A 25,202-nucleotide genomic window follows, 5' to 3' on the forward strand; every position below is an offset into this window, starting at 1 on the left:
AGGAGTTTATTGAATTTACATTTAAAATCATTGATGGATAAGGACTTGCTGTTGCCATTTTGTTCATTGTTTTCTGCTTTGTAGTATTGGTTTCTCTTTTTTTTAAATCTTTATTGTTGAAAGTATTACATAGGTCCTCCTTTTTCATGTGTTATATTTTTAATTAGCAAAATTGATAAAATCTCATAACTATAAAAAAGGAAGTATTTATGCTGAATACATATGGATTACTAATAATAGGATACAAAAAGTTTAAAAAAAAAACTTGAAACAAAATTATATATAGTTTATAATTCCTCTTTAGGTGTATATGTGTGTGTGCGCATATACATATGTCTATATAATTGAAGTAAATGTATAAAACATGCATAGTGATTGTTTCTGGGCTGGGGGTTGTGAAAGATACATTTATTTTTTAATAATACATTGAATTTGCCTCACTTCCTAAAATGAAGTTACTTTGATTTTTTTTTTTAAAAAAACACTCTAAGTTTTCAGCCATCTCTTGATTCATTTTTTTAATTAAATCTGCCTTCTCATAAATACTAACAAAAATTATTTTTTCATTTCTTATTTTGAAGAAAAAATTATGGTTGCTCATTCAGTTCTTAGCTATGGCGCTCCTCTCTAAGCTCAATTCATTAAACCTGGGGGAGAATATTCTTTTAAAATGCAAATATTATCTGCATGAAAGCAGCTGCCTTAAGGTTACAGTAAGACATGGAAGACGGAAGCACAAGTGCAGTGGCTCTGGAAAAGTGCTGCGCAGGAACAGCTGAGAAATCCTTTACAAACCACCTGCTTGCCTCCCAGCACCTGTAAAACAGTTGGCTGAATCCCCGCCTGAGCTGATGTTGACAGGAGCGTCACCATCATTTTTCCTTGAGTGTTTCTGTGCGTCAGCAGGCCTCTTGCTCTCTGGTGTAAAAAAAATTCTCCATTCAGGCTGAGTGTATATGTCCACTCCTCTGACAGCTATTTTGTCCAAATGCTGTTGTTCTCTCTGCGTTATCTTATTTTAACCTAAGTGATGGAGCATGACTTTTTTATCCCAGCCTGTCAGAAATGTCAAGAGCAAAACTCAATCCTTTGCTGCTGCTATCTTGCACTTGCTCAGATGTCCTCTTCCAGCCCGGTGTGTGACAAGGAAGTGAGGCAGGCAGGGACTCTACTTTCCCTGTATCCGTGCCTGAAGTCGTAGAATTGTTAACGAGAGCGCAGGCCTCCGCAATCCTTGGGCGATAATTGGATGGAAAGAAATTACACATGTGCTCTGAGGTTAATTTGACTATCTGGCCCAAGAGGTAAAAACTTCCCAGGAGCGAGGTGGCTGACTAGCACCGAGCAGACACAGCCAGTCTCAGCAGCACTTTCCCTGGCGCCCGGAATCCCTGGTGGGAGGGGCCCACCACATTTTGTGCGTTTGCCCTTCTGAGATGGGGCCACACGGGATCTGAATGTCAGACTGTCCCAGTGCCAAAGTCTCTTTATCCTAGGAGCTAGAAGTAACACTCTATGACCTTAATAGGAAATATGTGCAGACATCCAAGACCTTCCTGGTTCTCGGGCAGAATTCTTCATCAACAAGAACAAATCGTTGGAACAGAGAGAGTGCCTGAGTCTCCCTGAGCCTTCCGTCCCCAGCTCTCAAGCATCCAGAGAGTCCTATCTCCCCGACTCTGACCTAATAGCCTCGTGTCTGGGGTGATTCTGAATTTAGTCCAAAGGCCACAAGCCCACGTCCACTTTGCTGTAGCTTCCTATGCCACTTTGACCTTCTTAGGACAATAGCTAATTATCCGGAGAAATGATCTGAACAAGTTGATGCCACCCTGTACAGAAACCAAGTGAGAAAACGCTGAGCTTCATGTTTGCTAATCGTTCCACCATCAATCAGATCAACATGTAGTGAGGATTATTAAAGATGACGTGTTAAAGATGATGGAGAAAGAAATACTACAGCCCCTGCCCTTCAGTTTTTTGTATAACATTTGCTACATTGAAGGGACTCCAAGGGTAGAGTGCAAACCCCAAGGTCTGGGTATGGAGGAATGGCTCCAAGAGTAGAGCTGGGAGGCGCAGGAAAGCATATATATATATATATATATATATATATATATATATATATATATATGCTTTCTTACTACAAGCCTATTATTTACAAATATTACTACAAGCCCACTATTGGCCAGGCATTGTTCTGAGCATCAGGAGTACAATAGTGAATGAAACTCCTGCCTTCATGGAGCTTATATTCTAGTGTGCAATGATGATGAATACATAAAAAGTAGTGCTATGCAGCTGAAACAGGTTTGGCTCAGTGGACAGAGCGTCGGCCTGCAGACTGGAAGGTCCCGGATTTGATTCCGGTCAGGGGCATGTACCTTGGTTGTGGGCAACATCCCCAGTAGGGGGTGTGCAGGAGGCAGCTGATCAATGATTCTCATCGATGTTTCTAACTCTCTATCCCTCTCTCTTCATCTCTGTAAAAAATTAATAAAATATATATTTTTAAAATCTGTTGCTTAAAAAAAAAGTAGTGCTATGCAGAAGAATATATCAGGGCAAACAAAAGAGAGTGGGGGAGGGATGCTGTTTTTGATGGGTAGATCAGTAAAGACCTCAATCTAAATAAAATGTGGATATTAACTCCAATCTAACTTTTGGCTAGCTCCCACAGAATCTCAGTTGGGGTGACTCCGTACACCATCCTTGTGCTTGACCAAATCCCACCACCACAAAGGATTCTCCATCCTATATTTAAATCAGCACCACTGGTGTGAAGATTACTCTCTCTTTTGTGTGTGCTCTCAGTTGATGGGGTTCACTTATTGAGTAAAATTCTGCCTCCTGCAACTTTCGTCCAATCCACATGCCTAAAATATAGCGCTTCCAAATTAACAAGGTTCTTGTGTGTCTTGTGGGGCTCCATGGTAAGATACTAACTCCTGACTGTAGTCGGGACCCTGAACTGAAAGCTCTTTAGGAAGCTAGATAAAGGAGAAAGTATTTTCTTTTACCCCCATGACACTTAATTTAATATCTAGTCACACGTTCGTTAAACCAGAATGTGATGGCTGATGGAGAATTTAAATAAGAATTTAAAGAGAGGAAAAGTGTTTCTGTTCCTACTCACTGTTCACATGAGAAATTTGCTTTGCACGTGTCCAGGGCTGCAGCAAGAAGAGAAAGTGGGACTGATGCTTTTAAGTCGGTGGAAGTTTGGGAGGCTCGAGAGTGAAAAGAATGATGAATGCGATTGCGTTCTGCCCGCTCCAGGGGACAGAAGCCAAGAGGGGAGAGATGGAGCTGCCTGCAGATCAGACAGCTGCTTTTGATCAGAGCCTGTGAGAAACAGGCTGGACCGCCACTTCTTGGGGGAGGAGGAACAGCAGGAACCAAAGCCAGCTGACAGTGAAGATATCATCCAAGCTGTAACTTTTATTTGAGTCACAGTTAAGGTCCACAACCTGAGCCACCCTGTGGGGGACTTGAACACAGCAGATCTGTCTGAGCCTCTGAGTCTACTGCAATCTGGGATGACCCAGGGACCTGGGAGAAAATTTAATTCAAAACATCCTTCCAAAAACTGCCAGGAAGAGGAGTAACAACCAGTAGCATCATCCTAAGAGGCCATTACATAAGGGTATCTTGAGTATCCCTTTATTGCTAGACTAGAGGCCAGGCGCATGAAATTTGTGCATGGGTAGGGTCCCTAGGCCTGGCCTGTGATCAGAACTGATCTTCCCAGCAGCCAGCCCTGCCCCCTACTGACACCACCGGTCACCCTTTGTGTGGGGCAACCATCGGGGCGATGGGGGGTAGGGGAACAGCACTGCCCATGTTCACCGCCACCAAACCCTGATTCCCCATTCCCCATCTGATGATCAGAGCCTACCAGCCAGAGGAGAGACTAAGATGTTGGCTGGCAGGCCTCAATCAGGTGATCGGTGCCTGCAGGCTGAAGGCAGCTGCTGCATTGAGCACCTGCCCCCTGGTGGTCAGTGTGTGTCATAGCTGACCGGTCATTCTGCTGTCCAGTCGATTTGCATATTACATTTTTATATATAGAGATATAGCTGGATGTTCATTTATATGTGTAAACTATATATGTGGTCTTAAATGAAAACACCTATAATATTGTGTAACATTTCCATTTATTTTTTGATGCTATGGCTTGGAGAACTACATTTATGAGAGGGGGGGTTATGTTTTTAATATCTAACTTATTCCCAGAAGCATAAATCTAATTTACCTGAGCCTTACTTTACTGTTAAAAAAAATAGCAAGTATTTTAAGAAAAAAAATTCTGAGGTACTACTGTTCCAATAGTAGTTCTAATTCAAAGCATGCCAAATGCACGAGTGTACTTAGAATCTAAGTACAGGGAGAGTCGGTTGAATTCTAACTTGGCAGAACAAGGGTTAATCATGTCATGACATTTTCTTTATCTGCCGTAAAATAAATCTCATGCCATAGTGAACACACCTGAGAACCTGGATTAGAGGCAGGGGGAATTATTGGAATAGAATTTTCTCTTTGGATCTAAAATCATAGGATGCCTGAAACCGTGGAAGCTAAATAATTACTGTAATCATTCTAGACAGCCTGGGGTTCAAGAATACACCTGGGGGAGGAAAGCACAGGGTGAAGATGGAATCAGGGGCACCTGTCCCCTCCATCAGGGGAGAGCGAGGCCCCTCTGTCCCTTCCTTCTCCACCCCCATGCTACCCAATGCCTTCTCCCCTTTATTTCCTATGATCTCCCCTGCTCCCCAATTTTTTTTCCTTCATCTTAACATGGGCGTCTCTGAGCTTCAAATCTCTGCTGTGCTTCCAGCCATCTAGCACCTGGGATAGTAAACAGCCAGCCTGTGTGCTGATAAGAAGGAAAGGGGGAAGGATGGAAGAAGAGAGGATGATGAGAAACACCAGGGATGGAGATAGTGGCAGGGGAGCTGGGTCAGGGGGACAGGAAACCATCAGCTCTGGGAAGTGAAATCCAGAGCCAGTCTCGTTGAAGTTCTCACAGGCGAGCCTTTTCAGAAGGCAACAGCTTGTCAAATCGTTCCGCTTCATTAAGAATCATTAACAGGAAATATTCTGAACTGTTTACTATGTATGCTATTCCTATAAGACTCATCAATCCTGTGGATCATTACATAATTCCAGGTTTATACCTACTTACAAATGCTAGAGCTTAAATCAGTAGAAAAGGTGCTGGTCTAGGACACCGTGACTCAACTGTGATTTCCTTGGCTTTCGTGGAAATGATGGTGAGACACTATTCCAGGAAACGGCCTACTTGGAAAACACAGAAGATTTCATCTTTTTCTGTTTCTGGGTGTTTAGTCAAGCTAAGTGAAGAGCCCAGGATTCAAGGCCACTGTGCTAAGGTCTGTTACTAAGGAGCTGCTTTATCTTGCACATCATTTCACCACCAGGGCCTCACCATCCTCATCTATAAAACTACTTCTTGCACAAATGTCTCCTTTTCTAAATATTTTCGTATAACCTTTATTGTTGAAAGTATTACATATGTCCCTTTCCCCATCCCCCACCCCCACCATGGCCCTCTTTTAACCAGCCTCCACCCACCCCCACTCCCACCCTAGGCCATCACCATCCTATTGTCTATGTCCAAGGGGTTGTGCATATATGCATGCAAGGTCTTTGATCTCTTCCCACCCATCCCTACCCCTCCCCCACCCCCACCTTCCCTCTGAGATCCCACAGTCTATTCCATGCTTCTGTGTCTCTGGATCTATTTTGTTCCTCGGTTTATTTTGTTCATTAGATTCCCCATATGAGTGAGATCATGTGATACTTGCCTTTCTCCGACTGGCTTATAATGAAAACCAAGGCTCTAAGTTGAAGTATTACAGATCATTATTAGTGTGTGAGAGAACTTGTAAAATACCATATGCTCTAGGGAGGCCTGTTCTGGCTTCCTGTCTCTATAATAAACATGGAAACATGTGCTGCTTAGGTAAATAAAAGTCCATTTTTCTCATTGCAGGCAAATAGGATTTATCATTCACTGGATGAAGTGCCTGGGGAGTCCTTCAATGCCATAGCCAAGTGCCGTTTCAAAGAACAGATGGTTTTGGAAAGTTCACGCTGTTTCTTCACTGAAGTTTAGGTGAGTGTCTGAGACAGAGTTTAAGGACACTGAACTCTCTCTCCTCAAAGTGCTTCTCTCATTGCTTGGAAAGAAAAATGGGATTAAGTCTGACCAATGTTTTGTACTTTTTGTGAAGGTGCCAGACAGCGAAAGCCATAACCTTGCTCCTTTTACTTCTTTTGCATCATCAGACACCATGTGAACTCTGGTGAGCTAGGTGTAGCGATGGCCTTGACTTCACTTCCTGGTCTCTGTTAAGCAAATGCCATCATACTTCATTCTGTGCTAAAGGTCATCTAATTTTTGAAATATATTAACGTATTTCATATCAGAGTAATAAGCCCAAATGAGACAGAACCGGGTTTTAATGGCATGAACTAGAGGAAAATGTGACGAGGTAATGGCAGTGTAATCATTAACCGGTCTACGTGTGGGGAAGGCTGGCATTTCAGCGGCTGCCCTGGAGGGCAGGGGGGGTTGGTAATGCTTACATTAAAGCGGGCATGGCTGAGGGCAGGTGCAGTTTCTAAGTGTTTCCTACAGTGAAGCACACACACAGGCTCACGTGTGCACTGCCAGCTTTGTTTGGCCCTGCCATAAAAGAGACGGATAAGTCTGGCTGTTTTTTTTTTTTACCTCATCAGACATAATCCCCCTTCCTGCAATTGGGCGACTTGCCATTCCTCTGCACGTGCCAGTCATTGCACAGCAGAGCGGAGAGGCATGGAGGGACTGAGAGTGGTCTCCCCGAGGAAGTCGTGTGTCTCTCCATCTGCCCCTGAGTGCAGCTTTCCAAGTGTGGCTTGCATGGCTACTTGGAAGAAATGGGGCTTTCTAGAACATCAGACTGAACCTCTGATCACAATTCTGAATCAAACAATGCAACTGCCCGAGCATCGACCGCTGTCTAAATCTAATCCAAAAGATGGGGATGCTTCCTCTATGCTTTGGGTATCTTCAAAATGACGATGGATAATCCTCTCATCATCTTGAGGGTGTGTAAATTGGGTTTACTGGGATGGTATGTGGAACTAAGTCGGTGATTTCATTTATGGGGGAGATGTGGGTAGACTGCAGTTCTCAGGCGCTAAGTTTAGTGCCCTTTCCAAATCTCAGGAAATCAATTTGCCTAGCGTAACATTAACCTGGAGGAGAAAATGAGGATGGAGAGCGTGTTTACCTAACTCACTATTTGGCTGTTGTGCTGGTCTGAACCTGTTCAAACCTCCACTTCCATTCCTTGTCCTGCTCCTACTTTGGTCCCAGGGGAGCTGGCCCCTGTGACCTTGAACTCTGAGCTACAGTAACATTGCCTCTTCCTTTTGTCCCTTGAGACCTGCGGCTGGCAGTGCCTTTGTCTTCCTCCTGCTGCCAATCTCCATCCGGTTGATTCACTCTTCCCAGTTTAGCCTCTCAAACCTTCCATCATCTGGGTAACCATTTCTCTGGATTAAATTCCATATCTCAAATATATACGATCATGGTTTGATCCAAGAAAAGAGAACAGGGGTCACATGTTTCTTCCAAGAAAAATAAATGAGTTTCAGAAAATAAAAGTTAAATGTATAGTTAGATTTCTTTACACTGAAAAAAAATATTTAACGTAATACATGTAAAGCCATATTCTAAGCTACCCGATGCTATAGTGTTAATTTGTTGCTGTTAATAAAATAATTGTTGGTACTCCCAAATTGCTTATCACATTAATGAGATTTTTAAATTTTCAAATGCATACCAAATAGGATATTTTCCTTTAAAAAAAAAAAAAACATTTTTATTGATTTCAGAGTAAAGTAGAGGAAGAGAGAGATAGAAACATCAATGATGAGAATCATTGATCCACTGCCTCTTTCACGCCCCCTACTGGGGAATGAGCCTACAACCTGGGCATGTGCCCTGTCCGGGAATTAAACCAGCAACCTCTTGGTTCATAAGACGATGCTCAACCACGGAGCCACACCAGGCTGGCGGGTGTTTCCTTTATTAATATTCTCATGTTATACATCTGTATGGATGACAGAAGAACCTCTCTGGGGGTGTCACCCTCCTTCTTGCGTTCACACTTACATCTAGAGCTTCTGCTGTATTTCATTATGGACCCGGCCGATCCCCTGCCAGTGGTGTGGTTTGTTGCTTAATGCCTCATGTTCTGGCCATCCCACTTTTCCTGTAACAGACACTAGCTCTATTGGAAAGCAAGGTGGTCAGGATGCCAGTGTCTGTCTTTGTTGACAGATAAACACTTCACCACTGTCCCAACCATCCCACTCACACTAAAGAGCTTCCTCGGCATGAAAGTGGCTTCTCACTTCATTACTTTGGCACTTCACTTGGTTATTTTAAGTGCACGTGCCTTGCTGTGTTCCTTTCCTTCTTCTCATTCATTTATGTGGATGCATCCCTTTTCAACCTTGTCTCAGAGGCCACTGTGACAGCTCCTTCACCTGTCCATGTTAGTATGTTGTGGGGACACGCAAGAGGACATGGTGTCCCTCCTACCAACAGTTTTTATCTGTTCAACTGATGATAATGTTACACCTCGATGCCTGAGAACCTTTAGACGATGTGAAAAAGCATTAGGAGCAGAATCACTTGTACCCCTTCATCGCCGAAGATTAGGAAATGCAGGGATGAGCGACTTTATGGTGTGGTTTAAAATGCCTTGAATAACCGATGTTCTCAACACACATCTTTCATAGTTTGGTACAGCCACTGAAAGTTCTAACTTTTAACATTTCTCTCCAGCTTACAAAAAAAATAAGGCTGTATAAAGTCATCTGTTTAAAAAAAAAAATACTCTTGGGAAGAGAAATACACCCACTAATCATAGATACTACATCTCCCAGAAGTCTAATGAATTAGGGAGGGAGAGGCTTCTGAGTCACAAACACTCCCCTTCCGCGGGTTTGGGAAACAGACAGACGTAGGAGGAGACTGTTGAAATGATCTCACCGAGTTCGTGATGTTTCCCGTGGGCCGAGGGAAGCACCCTTCATAAAGATAGCTCAGGCTGAACAGATCTAAATGCCCTACTGGAGGAGATGGGGAGGAGGAGTGGACATGTGCATTACACAAATGAGCAACATGATGAATAGAGATTTTAAATCCCTGGTGCCCAAACAGTCCAGGAAAGTGCTTTAACCTAAATGTAGTCAGCAGTACTTCTGCTGAGTCCCACAGCATAATGTGGGTAAGATCAAATGTGTTTAAAGTCGGAAATAAGTTGTTATCCCTCTTTGTGTCCCTGGAAACTAGCCCCGTGCTTGGCACATGTAGAGAATGTCTAAATACATGATTGGTGAACAGGACAAAGGCACACAGCAACACTGGCTGATGGTACTGAATTCCTCCAACACTGAGAAGCACACACATAGACGTCACTTCATGCTTAAGCAACCCCACGACATGGGTAATGTTATTGTCTTCTTTTTAAAGATAAATAGAGCCCCAGAAGGGTAGATAACCTGCTCATGCTTAAGGAAGATGGGTGAGCATTGATATCCAGTCTGGTTTCTGAGCCTAAGCACTAACCACCATCTTCAACTGTTTCTCGTGTAATAGAGTCATCAACTAGCTTTCAAACTCAGAGGCCACCGTGTTTATTAACAAGCCTAGGTCCTTCCAGAATATACCTGTATTAGATCTTGCCAAAATCTCAAATGGCCTTGCTTTGAACACATATCCCCTCTTGCCAGTGTTCCTCCTCTCTTTTCCTTTTAAAACATTGCTGCCTAAGTCAATTTCCTCATTTACATTCAGATCTCATTATTTCCGCTCTTTAATGGCTTGCTCTGAGATTAATATTTTAAATGTGCTCTTGCTCTTTTCATGCCGTTTGCTCAATTTAAGAATGTGTAATCTTGAGCAGCAAGTTACTTAAACTCTGAACCTCACATTCACCACCTGGAACTATATGTCTAGTCTGTTGTGAGACTATAAAATAACATCCAGAAAACAACACGGGAAAGTGGGACATCGTGGGTGCCTAACCACCAGGCCAATAGGACCTAATGTCCACCGCCCATTGCTGTTTCACAGCCACTGCAGGCTCCCCATCAGCTGCCGAGCAAAATCCGTCTCCTATTTTCCTATGCCTGTGGCCTGTGTTCCCACACTTGTGTCCTATGTTCCTAAGCATGTGTCCTATGTTCTTATGCCTGTGGCCTATGTTCCTACACCTGTGGTCTATGTTTCTACACCTGTGGCCTAATTTCCTAAGCCTGTGGTCTATGTTCCTAAGCGTGTCATAACACAGGCACAGCAGACCTCTTGAGTCCTGCTGCCTTCCTCTCTGCTCGTCAGCTGACCTCTGTTAACAGAAGCATGATCTGCCTTCCCTAAGCCATGCTCTTGGGGCCTTTACTTTTTCCCAGGCCAGTTCTTCTGCCTAGACTCTCCTTGCTTCCTCACCCCTCTCCAAACCCCCCTCACCCACAAACAACATGTACTCCTTGGTGACTTGTACCAGCCTAGTCATTGTGAAGTCCTTGCTAAACCCTTCCTGTGTCCACACTTATCAGTGCTGTCTCTGAGTTCACACAATCCTGTGGGTCATTTCTAGAAGATCAGCTCTACTGTAGATGACAGACCCTCCCCTCCCCTCAAGAAAAAGCCATCTCATTCAGTCACTCATGGGCTCATGTTGCACGTTCTCATGTTATCCATCTGACCTCCCTCAGAAATTCTCATCCAGGACAAGTTTAATCTGTGAACCGCCTGTACCAAGCTCAAAGCAGTCTCCTTGGTATTAGACGAAGCAGGAGGGCCATACTTTGAGATATGGTTCCGTGAAGATGATAACACGGTGGCCACTACCAGCAAAAAGAGAGTCCATTGTGGGGCAAGGGCCGTACTGAGAGGACCTGTGCCGCTCTGTCCCAGACACCAAAGCAGATGCTCCACACTCACATTCTCTTATTTAACTTTGATAACAACCCCTAAAATTGCCTATTATTTCTCCCTTATTTGGATAAGAAAACTAGGGTTCCACAACTTTAGGTGACTTGCCAAGGTCATATTTCTGATAAGTGGCAGAACCAGCATGTTAAGCCATATCTTTTCACTGCCACTCTAAAAGATCCTATAATTTAATCCTATGCAAATTTGCTTGTATAAGAATGCTAGGACTTTCTATTTAAAATATTTCCTGAGGAGTAAGCTATTTATAAGTCTACAGATCTTTTTCTCATTGGCAAATGAGTTTATGTTTAGGCTGATGCTAAAATTAACCCTATTCCTGTGCAATGAGAGCTTCAAAGATGCAGCATCTTGTGGCTGAGACCTACTTATGCACAAACCTCACTTATGGATGCGAGCATATGCCTGGAAATGATGATGTCCAAAAGTGTGGACTGATGGGACTTTAGGGCTGTATGTTATCTAGAATCACCACTAGAGAAGGAAGTTTTAAAGGCAAGGATTCTGTCTCCCTTTTTTTTCTCTTTAAGAATATTTCTGAAATGACATACCGATACTATTAGCACTTCTTAAGAGAGTGCATAAACGTGTTCTAATTTTTTAATCACACTATTAAAATATTATGTATAAAAATACTAATTGATATGAATGAAACTCAGAATTTCCAAAAAGCTATCTTCTGACTTTATTTTAATTGTAGAAAAAGGAAGAAGCAGCATGCATAGTGAAAGGTTCCTTCCTTTTGTGAAAAATTCTAATGATGTTTAGGACAACATTTATACCTGGAATGGTAATTCATTCATTTGTTAATTAAATTTTACACATCTCTCAGGTTTACTGGCTCTGGACTAGGCACCAGGGAGCCTGGAATAAATAAAGTATAATTATTCCAAGTAATATCGCAGTTAAATTTGCCACAGATTATAATTATGGAATTTAGAATTCATAAGGGATATTTTTTCTAAAGTCTATCCTAGACCCTTGTCTTAATCCATTCTGGCTGCTGTAACAAAATATGAGAGACTGGGTAGCTTATGAAAGAAAGAAATGTGTTTCTCACAGTTCTGGGGGCTGGAAATACAGAACAAGGTGCTAGCCTAGTGTTGCTTTGGGATGGGCCTTTTTCCTGGTGCATAACTGGATACCACCTCATCTGATGGGAGGGGCCAGGGGACACCACCTCACCTGGTGGGCGGGGCCAGGGAGCTTTGTGGGGTCTTTCTCATAAGAGCATTAATCCCATTCATAAAGGCTCCACAGCCACAGTCTAATCACCTCCTGTGCCGCTCCATCACAGACATGGGTGAACCTGAGGGGGGGCGGGGGTGGCAAAGGATTAGAAAAGACAGAGAAGAGAATAAAGCTGGGGCTAGGTGGGATGCTGCCCTCTGATTAAAGAGATAGTGCCACAGCCTGCAAGCTGAGTCTTTATTTTATAGCCAGATTCCACAAGGCAAAGTAAGGGCATGGTCAAGATGTTTACAACATTCTCTTGGGTTTTGAATCTACTCAATTACATGCACCTGATCAGGCTTTGTTTTCTTGCTGCACCTCCTGCAGCCCATATCAGCAACATGGGACCACAGGTTTGGACCATAAGGTCAAGCTTACAATGATAGCCTTTAGCTATAATTGTTCTGGGACTTGCACGTGGCTTTGCCACGAGAGGTTGGTGCCCTCTCATTAGTCCGAGGCTTGAACCTGTCCAAACACTGTAGCCTCTCTCCACAACCTCCCACAGGGTTCACCTCCTAATACTACCACCTGGGGCATTAAGATTTCAACATGTGAATTTGAGGGGGACACAAGCATTCAGACCTTAGCAACCCCCTAATTTTACATTTGAGGAAGATGAGGCCCAGAGATATCATGTACCATCCCAACAAATCAGCAACAAAGCCACAACCAAGACCCATCTGAATATCCTACCACCTAGCTCAGTGGTTGGCAAACTGCGGCTTGCGAGCTGCGGTTTGCTGCTCTGTTAACTAATGAGTTTGCCAACCACAGACCCAGCTACCCTCCACCAAACAACAGACAAGCCATTGTTCCTAGATTCTTCATCTTATTTCCCCCAAAGAGAAGTTTTGAGTCTAAGGAGAAGAGACTGCGGAAATTAGATTGATTTTGATTTTGATTTATAATCTGTAGAAGTAGATTTGTTATTCATCAAATACTTATTGAGAATTAAGTGACTATCAGGAGCTTTGCCAGGTGCTAGACATACAGCTGGACAAACCAGAAATGTCCCCCTGGCCACATCCTGCCTACTCTCTTGTGTGCATGACTGTGAATATTTAATTGTGTGAAAACCCAAATTGCCCTTTAATGGAAATACCGCAATAATCCAGGCAATGACAAGCATAACGTGGTGCTAAAAATGGCATCCGAAGTGATTGTAACATATTCACTTCTTTTAAACATGTGTATTCCATAAATACCTCATAGAGTAAAACAGCAAGATACAAAGCTATGACTTTGGTCTACTACTATTATATGGTTAATGTATTGAAAATACAGAAGTGGAAAAGTAATTCTTTTTAAAAATTTTTATATATTTTTATTGATTTCAGAGAGAAAGGGAGAGAGAGATAGAAACATCAATGATGAGAGAATCTTTGATGTGCTGCCTCCTGCATGCCCCCCACTAAGGATCAAGCCCCCAACCTGGGCATGTGACCTCGATCAGAATCAAACCTGAGACCCTTTAGTCTGCAGGAGCCAAACCAGCTAGGGCGGAAAAGAATTTTTTACAGTATGAGCATATGTATACTGCTGTGTCTGTCTTTGAGTGCTGGATAGTATCTTGGAAAAAAATAAGAATTCCATTGGTATTCCTGGTTCTGTCCCTGCCTTGTTCAGTTGTCTTTGTTGGTCAATTGGCCCTTTATTTCCTCAGAAGAGTTTGCAGAATGCTCTTTCTTTCTATGTGAGTATAATTTTTAAAACGGTGTTGTTTTCCTAACAAAAACTAAGGATTATGGTGAGTTTACAAAAATGAATAATGTGCTTTAATATTGGTCCCCATGAGAGTGACCGTTTGTTTTCGCTTGTATTTTAACCATCAACTGATCTTGTAACTTTTAAAATCAGACTTTTTGAACCTGTATAGTTCATTTTAGCAAAATCTTAAACTTTGAATCTGTTGGTTTCAAATCATCAAAGCAGAGGAATAATGTACCTCTCTATTCTGTTAATTCCTAACAATTCTGTAACAGTCAGCTAGGGAGTTTACCGTGATTATGTGTGTTTAAAATATGCTTGCAGACTCAGAAAAATACACGCACTTTTTTATATCAATTCCAGTTGCATACGTAAGTAAGGTAGCTGTCTTTTTCTCAGAACAGGTCTTTATATTGCACCATGCCTTCCTAATAAATATAAACTCCAGGATCACATGGCTTCCTTTCTGAAGTTGAATTTCTTCCCAGGGTAGTAGCATCTAAAAAGACACATTTGGAGAGGAAAAAAAAAAAACCTTGCTACATTTCAGATATGGCTGAATTCTTCCATTCTTCCCATTCAGCCACAGCAAATGACTCTCTCATGGCCAGTTCAACAGACTAGACCCTGTTATGGTGTATCCCGCCACAGACACAGCCTTCAGTTCACATGCCGCCTCCATGTGGGTTCCACCCTGAGAAAGACAAAGGCCTGCCACCACCTGAGTCCCAGGCACCTCTCTACAGAACCTTGAGTTCTCCTCTGGCAGGAAACACATGCAGACGGTAACACAATAGTAACATGACCCTAATCTAAAAACCTCCTCCTCCTCTCTGGGATTCTCCCTTTCTACCATACTAGGCGTGAGGGGCCTCAGAAGCAGGGCTTGTCAATCTCTGTCATAACTCCGTGCTTAACAGGAATCCCTCCATTGGATAAAAATGGCTGACATTTTCTGCATGGTCCAGTGTGAGGCTGTCGTGTGTAGTTGTCACCTGTAAGCACAAAGCCTTTTCGGCAAAATATTATTAATCCAGTTTCTGAAAAATGTTCAAGGCCCTTGTATTTGTCTTAACTAATAAAGATAATAGTCTAGTTCAGCTCATGATTGCCTTCTCACTAAAATATTCAGATCCTTTTCATACTCACACATAAAGTTTATGCTTAGTGTATACTCACTTCAGTAAGCTGTGGTTGCCTAGTAACCAGTGGAGGTGAGAGTCTGAAGAACAGCAATGAATAACAGAAACATTGATGTTAGGTTTAGTTGGGTGACCCAAGCCTTAATTCTGCCCTGGCCACCCCAGACATTTCTAATGAGCTGCTGAAAACACTAACTTCCTCAGAAGTAGCTCATCCTATATAATAAAAGCCCAGTGACCAAAGTGGCAGAAAGACCAGAATGAACAGAGACCAGAACAATCGTGACCCCTCGCCCCAGCTGGCCCCACCCCCCAGCAGGGACCCCTATCCTGACCAGGGGCGTGGGCAGCCCCTCACCCCCACCAGCCCTGCCCCTCAGCAGGGACCCCCACTCCGATCTTGGGCCCCCATCAGGGCAGGCCGGCCAGCCCCCACCCATGCATCAAGTCTCTATCCTATATAATAAAAAAGATAATATGCAAATTGACCCTATTGGTGGAATGACCAGAATGATGGCTCAACCTCTCACTGTGAGGCAACTGATCACCTCTCAATCCTTTTCCCCAGCCAGCAGGTTCCAATCGCCTGATGGTGAACAAGAAACCAACCGAGGTGGGTGGTGGGGGTGGGGTGGGGCTGGCTGTGGGTAGCTGGGGAAGATGACCCTGATTGTAGGCTAGGTCTAGGGACTGTACCTGTGCATGAATTTAGTGAACTGGGCCTCTAGTTAAATCACAAAAATAATGTCCTTTCCTGTAGTCTTATAAGACTATCTACTGAATGATGAGAGAAGCAAAGGGACTGGACCTTAACATCTTCGACATAACTTTCACAGGATACAGAACGAAGAATCTGCTAGGATTCATGCTCTCAAATGGCTTTCCCCATTTGGGTTAGGGTTATGGTAGGGGTAAGGTTAGGGTGAGTTTAGGGTTTCTCTCTGCTCAGTGTATGTGTAGAGGTGAATAGAAACACTTAAATTTCTCCATTTCACACATCACTGGGAGGCTGTAAATGGAATGGGATGTAAAGTGTCCTCCAAAAACACTTGATTTCTGATGAACAACACAGAATGCCAGGCCTTCCTGCCTTGCGTTACTTATGAGTCATGATTAGGATATCCTATCTAGAGGGCCTTCCTAATGTGTCACCTGGCAGGAGCCCACTGCGGGGCCATGGGTGGAAAGGGAGCACCTGCTCACGTTATTTATGTGCAGCTACACTCTCCACAGCTTCATTGCCTCTGCACCGGCTTCTGTCACTTCCCTTCCGGGGTATCCTTCACCGAGGGGTGTGGCTTCTCCATTTCCCATGTCCCCGGGAGGCTGTGAACGGAACGCAATGGCCAATGTGAGGCATGGAGCTCGGTAATACCTCCCAGGTTGGCTCCAGTGAGCTCCTCAATATCCAAAATGGGCGCCTCCAAAAGGCAGATGAATGGTCCCTGCCAGTGGAGCATTTGTCAGGAGGTCCAGGGTCTTTATTATGAGTCAGTGTAAATAAAGGATGTTTACCACATCAACCTTTTCCATTCATTCCAACCCTGGAATTCATTCAAGTGTATAGAATGAAGTGTCCCATGTTAGATTGTTATTTGTCTCAGTTTATTCCACTTTCTCAATAAGGAGTACTTCTTCAGGGTTCTTTTCTGTCCCTCCTTCTGGGTGGTTTTGTTGTGTGTTCTCTTGAACTACATATGCTTCTTTTTTTACCTTTCCCCCTAATTCACCTTACATCTTTTCCAACTATCTCTTACTCTGTGTTTTCCCATAATAATTTGTTCTCCTACAGTCCTACCTTAATGGTATTGTTGCCTCATTTTCTAATAGGCTTTATTTTTTTTTTTCATAATTGTCATGAACAATTAATTTCCACTGAGGGCCTGCAAGGGGCATGGCATTGCATCTGCTTTCTGGTCTCTCCATGCCATTCCCTGTAATCTACATGCACATTTTACTTCATAGGCAGTTACGTCTGCCCTCTCCCCACCTCATCACTGATGACTTAACACGTGTCCTTTTCCCAGGAGGTTAGGAAGGAAGGGAGAAGCCCAGCTTCTATTACACCTGCATCTGATCTGCATCATTATCTATGCTCTGGGGGTACATACGCATAGTCTAGGGGTACATACTCCATAGACCTTCAGATGTTTGCCTGCTCATATATTTCAAGTCTGTAAACACAGAGTTAAAGAATCTGGGAAACTATATCTAACATCCCCACAGCAAATGCTTTCCGAGCTTAGACTACCCTAAATGGGTACTTCCCCTCCTCCCCCCCCCCCCCCGCTCCCCTCCGCAATATTCTGGCTAAACAACACTAATTAAATTATCTATCTACTGTCAAGTCAGTTAATTATATTTTCTCATTTATTAAATCTACAGCTATATTTTCTTTATCCATATTTTATCTCCCCTTCCAGGTTGAAGGGCATTTCTATTTTTTGACAACATTTTATACTGTATGTGCTTTTAGAATGCACTTAATTAAAACATACTGAGTTAGAACAAGTCATCTCATTTTAGAATGAGCCACATGCAAGAGACAACACACACACACACACACACACACAAGGATCTCTGAGTACTGTGCCTTCAAACTAAGAAAATGAATTCTCTTAAGAGCAAGGTCTCAGGAATCTCCTTGTTTCCTTGACTTCACAGGTAGACTTGATTTTCAGACACGTCCTTCCCCTACCCCTTCCCCTCGTGCTAAAAAAGAACAGATGTACTCAGATGAGGCATCATCCTGGCAGTGCCGTCACCCCTGGTTTCCTGGGTTGGGCTTGTCCCAGAGGAAGAGCGGGCACCCCTTCTTCCCCGCCCCCTGTGAGTTACCTAGAGTCTGCCACTCAACACATAGACCCTCTTGGCAGAATATGAGGCCATAAAAGAATGCAGAACCTTCAGAGCTCTTCCTACTTTTATATCAATTGGAGCTCACTGACGTTATGAACATCCTGACCTCCCAACTCCCTTGGTACCAACTGCGTCAGGGATTCACCTCCTAGATGAACCGCCATTGAGAGTCAGCATGGTGACGTTACCAAAGCTAAGGGAGCTGATCCAGGACTCCAGGTCCTGCCCTGGCCCTGGGGGAATTCATGGCAGGACTTCCTGCCAGTTATCTCACCTCGGTGAGTCTCGGTTTCCTCATCAATACAGTGAAGTGTTATACGAAATTATAGGTATGCATCCTGCCAATTCTGAAATCCTGCACTTAGACTTGCTAACTTAAACTCAATAGCCCTCACCCCCACAGGAATCTATTCAAAAGAAATTGTCCAAAGTATGACCAAAAATTTATATATAAAGGTACATGGCTTACAAAAAGAAGAAACCTGGAAAGAGCTAAATATATATTTAACAATAAGGATGGCTAAATATATTCTGGTGAATCCAAATAGAATTTTATGCAAATATTTTTAAATATTTTGAAAGAATAGATAATACCATACTGTGTTTATTTTACATGTCATTCATTAAACAAAAAAAAGCAATATTCAAAATGATCCAATAGTTTTAATACATAAAGAAATACATCAAAATGTACATCTTGGTTATCAGAGAGTGGAATCATGTGTGCTTCAATGTTATTTCATAAATCTCTACATTTGGGAATAAATTTCCATAGGTGGGTAGGATAAAATGACTCAGGGTTCATAGTAAGTTATCTGTAGGATATGTAGCCATCAATTTTACAGTGCTTTTAAAAAATATATTTTGTGTGATGTGTCAACAGCAGGAAATCACAAAGAGCCCCTGTTATTTACAGCATCGTTAATACAATTCAAAAGAGCGATGTGTGTTTCGAAAACATCTTAAGGGCAGAATAGAATATCTTGATATTGAGTTATATAAGTCGAGATAGCTTGCAACAGCTTTGTTCTTTCATAAGAAATTTTTATGAAATAGAGCAGATACTAATCCGATTAATATTTTTTTTCGGTCAGCTGTTCAAAGTGGCCCAAGAAACTATGTGCTTGCAAAAATTGTTCAGATTAGAATCTCTTTTTGTCATTGTTGCTATTAACAAGTTTTCTTATGTGCCACCCCCCAAAAAAATAAAACACTTGTGGTATAATAAAAAAATATTTTTAAATGTGTGACCCTCCCCAAATTTCATTTACAGAGGTTCAAATTGTTTTGTCTTGTTTTCATTTTATTGACATTAGCAGCCAAGGGTTTCTTGTAGCCAGACCTCTTAATTCAAGCTTGTGACCTCAGAGCCCAACCTGTGACCTTGAGTTTGTGGTAAATGAGATGCCCTCGTGCCTGAAGAGAGAGCAGTGAAGCATATAACCTCCACGCACCCTCCCCTCTCTGTGGGCCCCGGGCTTGGCAAGTCCACTTCCTGGTCTGTTCTGAAGCTTTGTGTGGCCAAGACTGTTTCTCCCGAGGTGACTGGATTCTTCCTAGGAAATTAAGTGGGTCATACCAACACAGATTACAAAGTTCGCTCACACTGAGCAAGACGTTAATCCTAACATTTGAAAAAGAGGATTTAAAACTTTGTGAAACCAAATATACTGACATCATATGCGCTAATGCTCAGGAGAATTCAAACCAATCGCTTTACCCCCTGACACAGGATGTTTGCTGACCATGTGAAATGCTCCAGCAGCCGGCTACATTCTCTACTAAATGAATGATAGACTCTTAGGTTTACAAAATGAAAAACAATTAGGTACATGACCAATCAGTAGGAGAAAAAAGGACTCCAGGTAAGAAATGAGAGCAAACAGGGAGAGTCTCTATGCAGCCAGCCACACCTGAGAACAGTTATGAATTATTCACATTGTGGTTCCACGAGTCTTTCCCTCATCATCTGCTCTGCAGAGGACCAGGACTGCAATTGTCCGGGGCCCGTGCTTCCTGCCTTTTGGCTGTTCTGCCTTCCTCACACCTTAACAGGGCTGTGCCATCAGGAGTCACAACACTATTTTAATAACCTCTACTGATTTGTTGAAGGGATAAAAAAAAAATGATAGAGAAACCTTGCAACATGAGCATTCATTGTATTCTTTCTGGCAACTTCACGGGATGAAGATTTTTCTCTGCCATGTTTTTGTTTTGCTTTGCTTTGTTTTTAAACCCTTGGCTGCCTCTTTGCATGGAAGCCTTCAAAGAGATCTTAGTGCTAACGTGCCTGTGCAATTGGCTTTGGTGTCAGGTAATTTCCTGAGTTAGATGACTGTGGAGAGAGGTCTATTGGTGAGCAGTTTACAGCCCTTGTTACAGATCAAGGGGACCTTTGAAAGGCTCCTGGTGACCCGACATCAGTAAATTGTTAAATAGGCAGGCAGCCTGGGTGCACACCTTTTATTATGAAGCTTCTTATGATGAAAATTCCTTATACCCCATTTTAATTGGGGGGGAAAAAGACTATTCCTTGAGAATACAACATAAATATCAAAATTAGCTCTTTTACTGAGTGTACTTTTTTTTTGGTTAAAATATTTAAATCAGCTTCCAAGATTAACACTCTTCCCATAATTCATTTAGCAAAAATTAGAATATTTGCAACCTTTTGACAGGTCAGAACCTCCTAGATCAGTGGTCGGCAAACTCACTAGTCAACAGAGCCCAATATCAACAGTACAATGATTGAAATTTCTTTTGAGAGCCAAATTTTTTAAACTAAAACTTCTTCTAACGCCACTTCTTCAAAATAGACTCTCCCTGGCCGTGGTATTTTGTGGAAGAGCCACACTCAAGGGGCCAAAGAGCCGCATGTGGCTCGTGAGTCGCAGGTTTGCCAATCACTCTCCTAGATGGTTTGTAGGGGAGAGCAGGCAAGCCTCGCTCTTTGCCTGAAATGATCATTATATTGATATGGTGTCCCTGTCCAAACTCCTCCTGTGAAGGGTGAGATTGATCGCGTGTGTCTGGCTGGGAGTGACGGTTGGATCAGCAAGGGAACGTCGGGTGTCAGTGGGCTTTCTCTTCATCCCTCTTCCTGGAAGCTCATGGGCATTTTCACTAAAGAACACTAGCCATCGTTTGTTGAGTACTTGGTGTGTTTAAAGCTCAGTTCTTGCTCATTTTCTCATTTCATCCTTTTTATAACTCTTTAAAGTGGGGACTTGACAGAGGAGCAACGAAGGTTTAGGGACGTTGAATGATCCACCCAAGACCACAACACTAGTGTGGGCGAGAGTCTGGTTTCAAACCCACGTCTGTGTGACTCCACAGCTGCTCCTCTGAGGAGCTCCTCCCCTCCGCCTCCCTCTGCACGCGGAACACGAAGGAAAAGCCTGTGCAGACCCCTCCTGAGTGCAGCCCAGCGGAGAATGCTGTGAGCGCCACGGAGGTTCCCTCCACCAGCTCACTCATCCCCTGCTTTGTCCATCCAGAAACAGCCACTGTGCCTTCCCTGTTTCCCAGGACCCTCATCAGCCTTCCTTAAAGTGCTGGGAATAAACTGGGGTGATGGTGGTGGTGGTGGTGGTGGTGGGGTGTCCTTAAGCTTGATTATGCAGCTGTTGGTTTGGGGGAGAGGGTCCCAGGATTGTTCAGAGTCCACAGTGCCCCCTCTCCAAGACCTCCCACTCTTCTGGTAAAAGCCCAAACAGAGTTTGCTGGACTCTAGGAGTTTGTATTATCACCACAAATCCAAAACTGTGACCATGTCAGATAGTGCTGAAACCAGATCTGTTTAAATAATGGTTAAACACGCAGGGTGTTGGTGGGAAAAAGAATGGAACTTTTTACCTCCCACCTCTGAGCTGTGATTAGCAGTTTGCCCTAAGAAAAGCACTTTGAGTCTCGCCCTTCCGATACTAACCTAGTGTTTTCGGCATCTGTGTTTACTGAGTCACTTAACATGTTTTTAGATTTTTCAAGGAGCTGTGGGATATTGCTGTATTTCCTGCTGAGTTGGTAACTGGCCTTGAAAAATGTTTGGTTAAAAGGAGTAGTAGATAATCATCAGTATTCCAGGGGATTAGAGGCAACTCAAACCTGCATGCGGTCATTTCATTAGTTGGTCGCAGTGCTCCGGACACCTTCTATTCTTATACAACTCTGTTCTTCCGTTTTCTTCTTTTTTTTTCTTGCTCACAAAGTTGAGTCAGCAACAAAAATATATTCAGATTCGACTTGTCATCCAGACACAAAAAAATCTGACTTTGTCAGGGTGGGTGGAGGGGAGAAAAGCAACTTTTTTGTCAGTCTTTTGTATTTCAGCAGCTGGATTCATTGCTACCATGGTAACGAGCCACATGATGAGGTGTATTAGATTGCTGTGTGTTGAGTACAAGGGGAAGAAGGAGCACAGCGTTTTATTGAAGTGAAAGGTTACCGTGGAGTTTCTTCTGGGGAAAACGTGTAAGGTCAAATCCTGTAGCGCTCAGCATCTGTAGTGCTTCCGAAGAAGAGCTAGGGGCACGGTGGGGCAGTGAACTACACAACCAGGTAAGGCACAGTCTGTAAGACTGAACTCTTCCTTCTTCTGCGGCAAAACTGGCCGGGTGGCATTTCACTGCCGCCCCCCACATGCTGCCCCCCTCCCCACCTCCCCCACCTCCAAATCCATGTTGTTAATTTGCAAATCTAAAGCGTTGCGAATGTTTCTGGTTCCGTGGCAATGTGTGTGAGGGGGGGTGTGCGCGTAAAAGGGAAGGACCTGGAAAGGAAGGACTAAAATGTGACAATCAGTGTCGTCAGACTGACGTGCAGCTGAGCAGGGTTTCCTGGAACCTCTCAAGGGTCCACTTTCCCCCGAGGACACCCTATCCGGGCACTGGCCCAAAGCTGCTGGACTCACGTGCGCAGCTCCGCGGCGGGACAGAGCTCTCCTGCGTGTTCTCTGGTGAATTTATTGTATCTGGGCTTTCTCCCGTCCAAATGAATACTTCTGTTTCCTCTACACTTTTTTTTTACAACATATTTTATTACCGTTCGTGTTCTGTTCTCTCAGGCATGGTGGTCATCCATGTCCAGAGGATTTACAAATAGAAGTAAATGCAATGCGGGTTAGTATACAATGAACTGTTTTGTGTAGGGGTGGGTGAGAGCAAAAAGCAAGCAGTTCGGTGTGGTTTCGCGAAGCATCCATCCCCAGAGCAGGGACTCCACTTCCCGACTTGTTTACAGATCCACGGGCAGCCTGCTTCCAGGGGGAGGCTTTGAGAGGCTCTCGCTCAAGGAGGAAATTCCTTCATGAATAACTTATTTGGCTTCTTGCTCACGGTTCCTACTGATGTTGATGTTTGTTTGTTTCCCTAAGGCATGGGGATTTAGTTTTTTCTCTGAGGGCTAACCTTTGCAACTTCTCTGCTCGCAGAGCAAAGCTGAGTTGGCAGCTTTAAAGGCAATAGCCACCTCCACAGCGGCAGAGCTCTGTGCTATCCCAGTCAGCCCACTGTGCACTTTCCCCGGAGAGTTTCCTGTAGCAGAGCCTTTGGAAATGCTTTCTCAGCCAAAGCCAGTTATTTGCCACTGATTGGCACTGATCATGATCAAAGCCAATGCATTATCCCAAGTGTAGTCACAAACTATTCTTTCTTCAAAAAGAGAAACTTAGATTTATTAAGTCCATTTGTGCTCTGTGATTTTAACTGTATTTTTTTAATATATTTTCATTGATTTCAAAGAGGGGTAGGGAGATGGAAAGAGAGGTAGAAACATCAAGGATGAGAGAGAATCGTAATCGGCTGCCTCCAGCACACCCCACATTAGGGATCGAACCCCCCACCCAAACACATGCCCTGACCAGGAATCGAACCCTGGCCTCCTGGTTCATAAATCAATGCACAACCACTGAGCCATGCCAGCTGCGCTTAAGTTTTATTTGCATTAAGAATTGTATATTTTAGGAAATATAACAATGATTTGATATATATAGTGAAATGATTAATATAGTCAAGCTAATTAACATATCTTCTCTTCAAATAAATTTCATGTGTTTGTGTGTGTGCTGAGAGCATCTGAAATGTACTCTCTTAGCAATTGTCCAGTATTCAGGATGAACAGTAGTCACCAGGCCGTACAGCAGATCTTTGGACTGGCTCATCCTTTGTTACTGCAACATCTCCCTGTTTCTCTCATCCCCCAGCTCCTGGTCACCACCATTCTATTCTCCGCTGCTATGTATTTGACTTTTTTAGATCCCATGTATAACTGAGTTCATTCAGTATTTTTCTCTCTATTTCCGGCTTACCTCACTTAGGAGAATGTCCTTCGTGTTCATCCACTTTGTTGCAAAAGGCAGGATCTCCCCTTTTAAGGCTGAATAATACTCCATTGTACATATGTACCACAATTTCTCTGTCCATTACTGTGCTGACAGACACCTAAGATTGTTTACAGATATTGGTTATTGTGAATAATGCTGCAGTAAACATGGGAGTGCAGATATCTCTTCCAGGTGCTGATTTAATATCCTTTGAGTTTATACTCAGAAGAGGGGTTGCTGGATCATATGGTAGTTCTATTTTTAGTTTTGGGGTGTGTGTTTTTTAACTCCGCACTATTTTCCATAATATAAAGTGGAAGAGCCACTTATAGTTGTTTTGATACTTACATTGTTAAAAGGCAAAATGACTTTTGATGCCATTGCTTCAAATTAGAAATGTTGCCAATATTGTTTCGTTGAATTATGATTTTTCTCACCCCTTGTTTAAATATGCTTTATTGTTGATTTTGGATGACCGGTAGTGTATGAATAATTCTTAACATTTTGGCTTTAATTTCTAGGGCTCCATAGCCTCTCTGATAAATAATTATCTATAAACATTTACCTTTATTAAAAAGATAGATATTCAACACAACCCTGATAAAGAAGAATCATATTGACTCTGTGGTCTCATCTGTAAAATTAATAATAACCTTTGAGCTCTGAGACAATATTTCTAAAATAAATGAGGACCAACCTAATAACTCAATATCAGCTAGACATTCCATTCACCTACTGAACCACAGTTGGTTGCTTCTGCTGAAAAATACCCACGTGCAGGTATTTGTATGGACATAGTTTTCGACTCCTTTGGGTAAACACCAAGGCATGCGGTTGTTGGGTCATGTGGTAAACGTATGTTCAGTTTTGTAAGAAACCATCAACCGTCTCCCCAAGT

General features: G+C 43.0%; 1 protein-coding gene across 21 annotated transcripts in view; it reads left to right on the top strand.

The window, feature by feature from the left end:
• The window catches only part of DTNA (dystrobrevin alpha), a gene marked incomplete at its 5' end in the record, with an annotated part of 293,426 nt that overhangs the window by 131,814 nt on the left and 136,410 nt on the right, over window positions 1-25,202 (top strand). For 17 of the 21 annotated variants that reach the window (XR_014795374.1, XR_014795375.1, XM_084888339.1 and 14 more), the window contains one exon: window positions 6,020-6,142. Of the gene's footprint in view, window positions 1-6,019; window positions 6,143-22,391; window positions 22,543-25,202 lie in introns of those variants that run through there. The other 4 variants (XM_084888335.1, XM_084888338.1, XM_084888340.1 and 1 more) reach the window with 4 other exon arrangements.

The sequence above is a fragment of the Pipistrellus hanaki genome (genome assembly GCF_964339955.1).
Source record: "Pipistrellus hanaki genome assembly, chromosome: 6".
In the NCBI taxonomy this organism is placed as follows: Eukaryota; Metazoa; Chordata; class Mammalia; order Chiroptera; family Vespertilionidae; genus Pipistrellus; species Pipistrellus hanaki.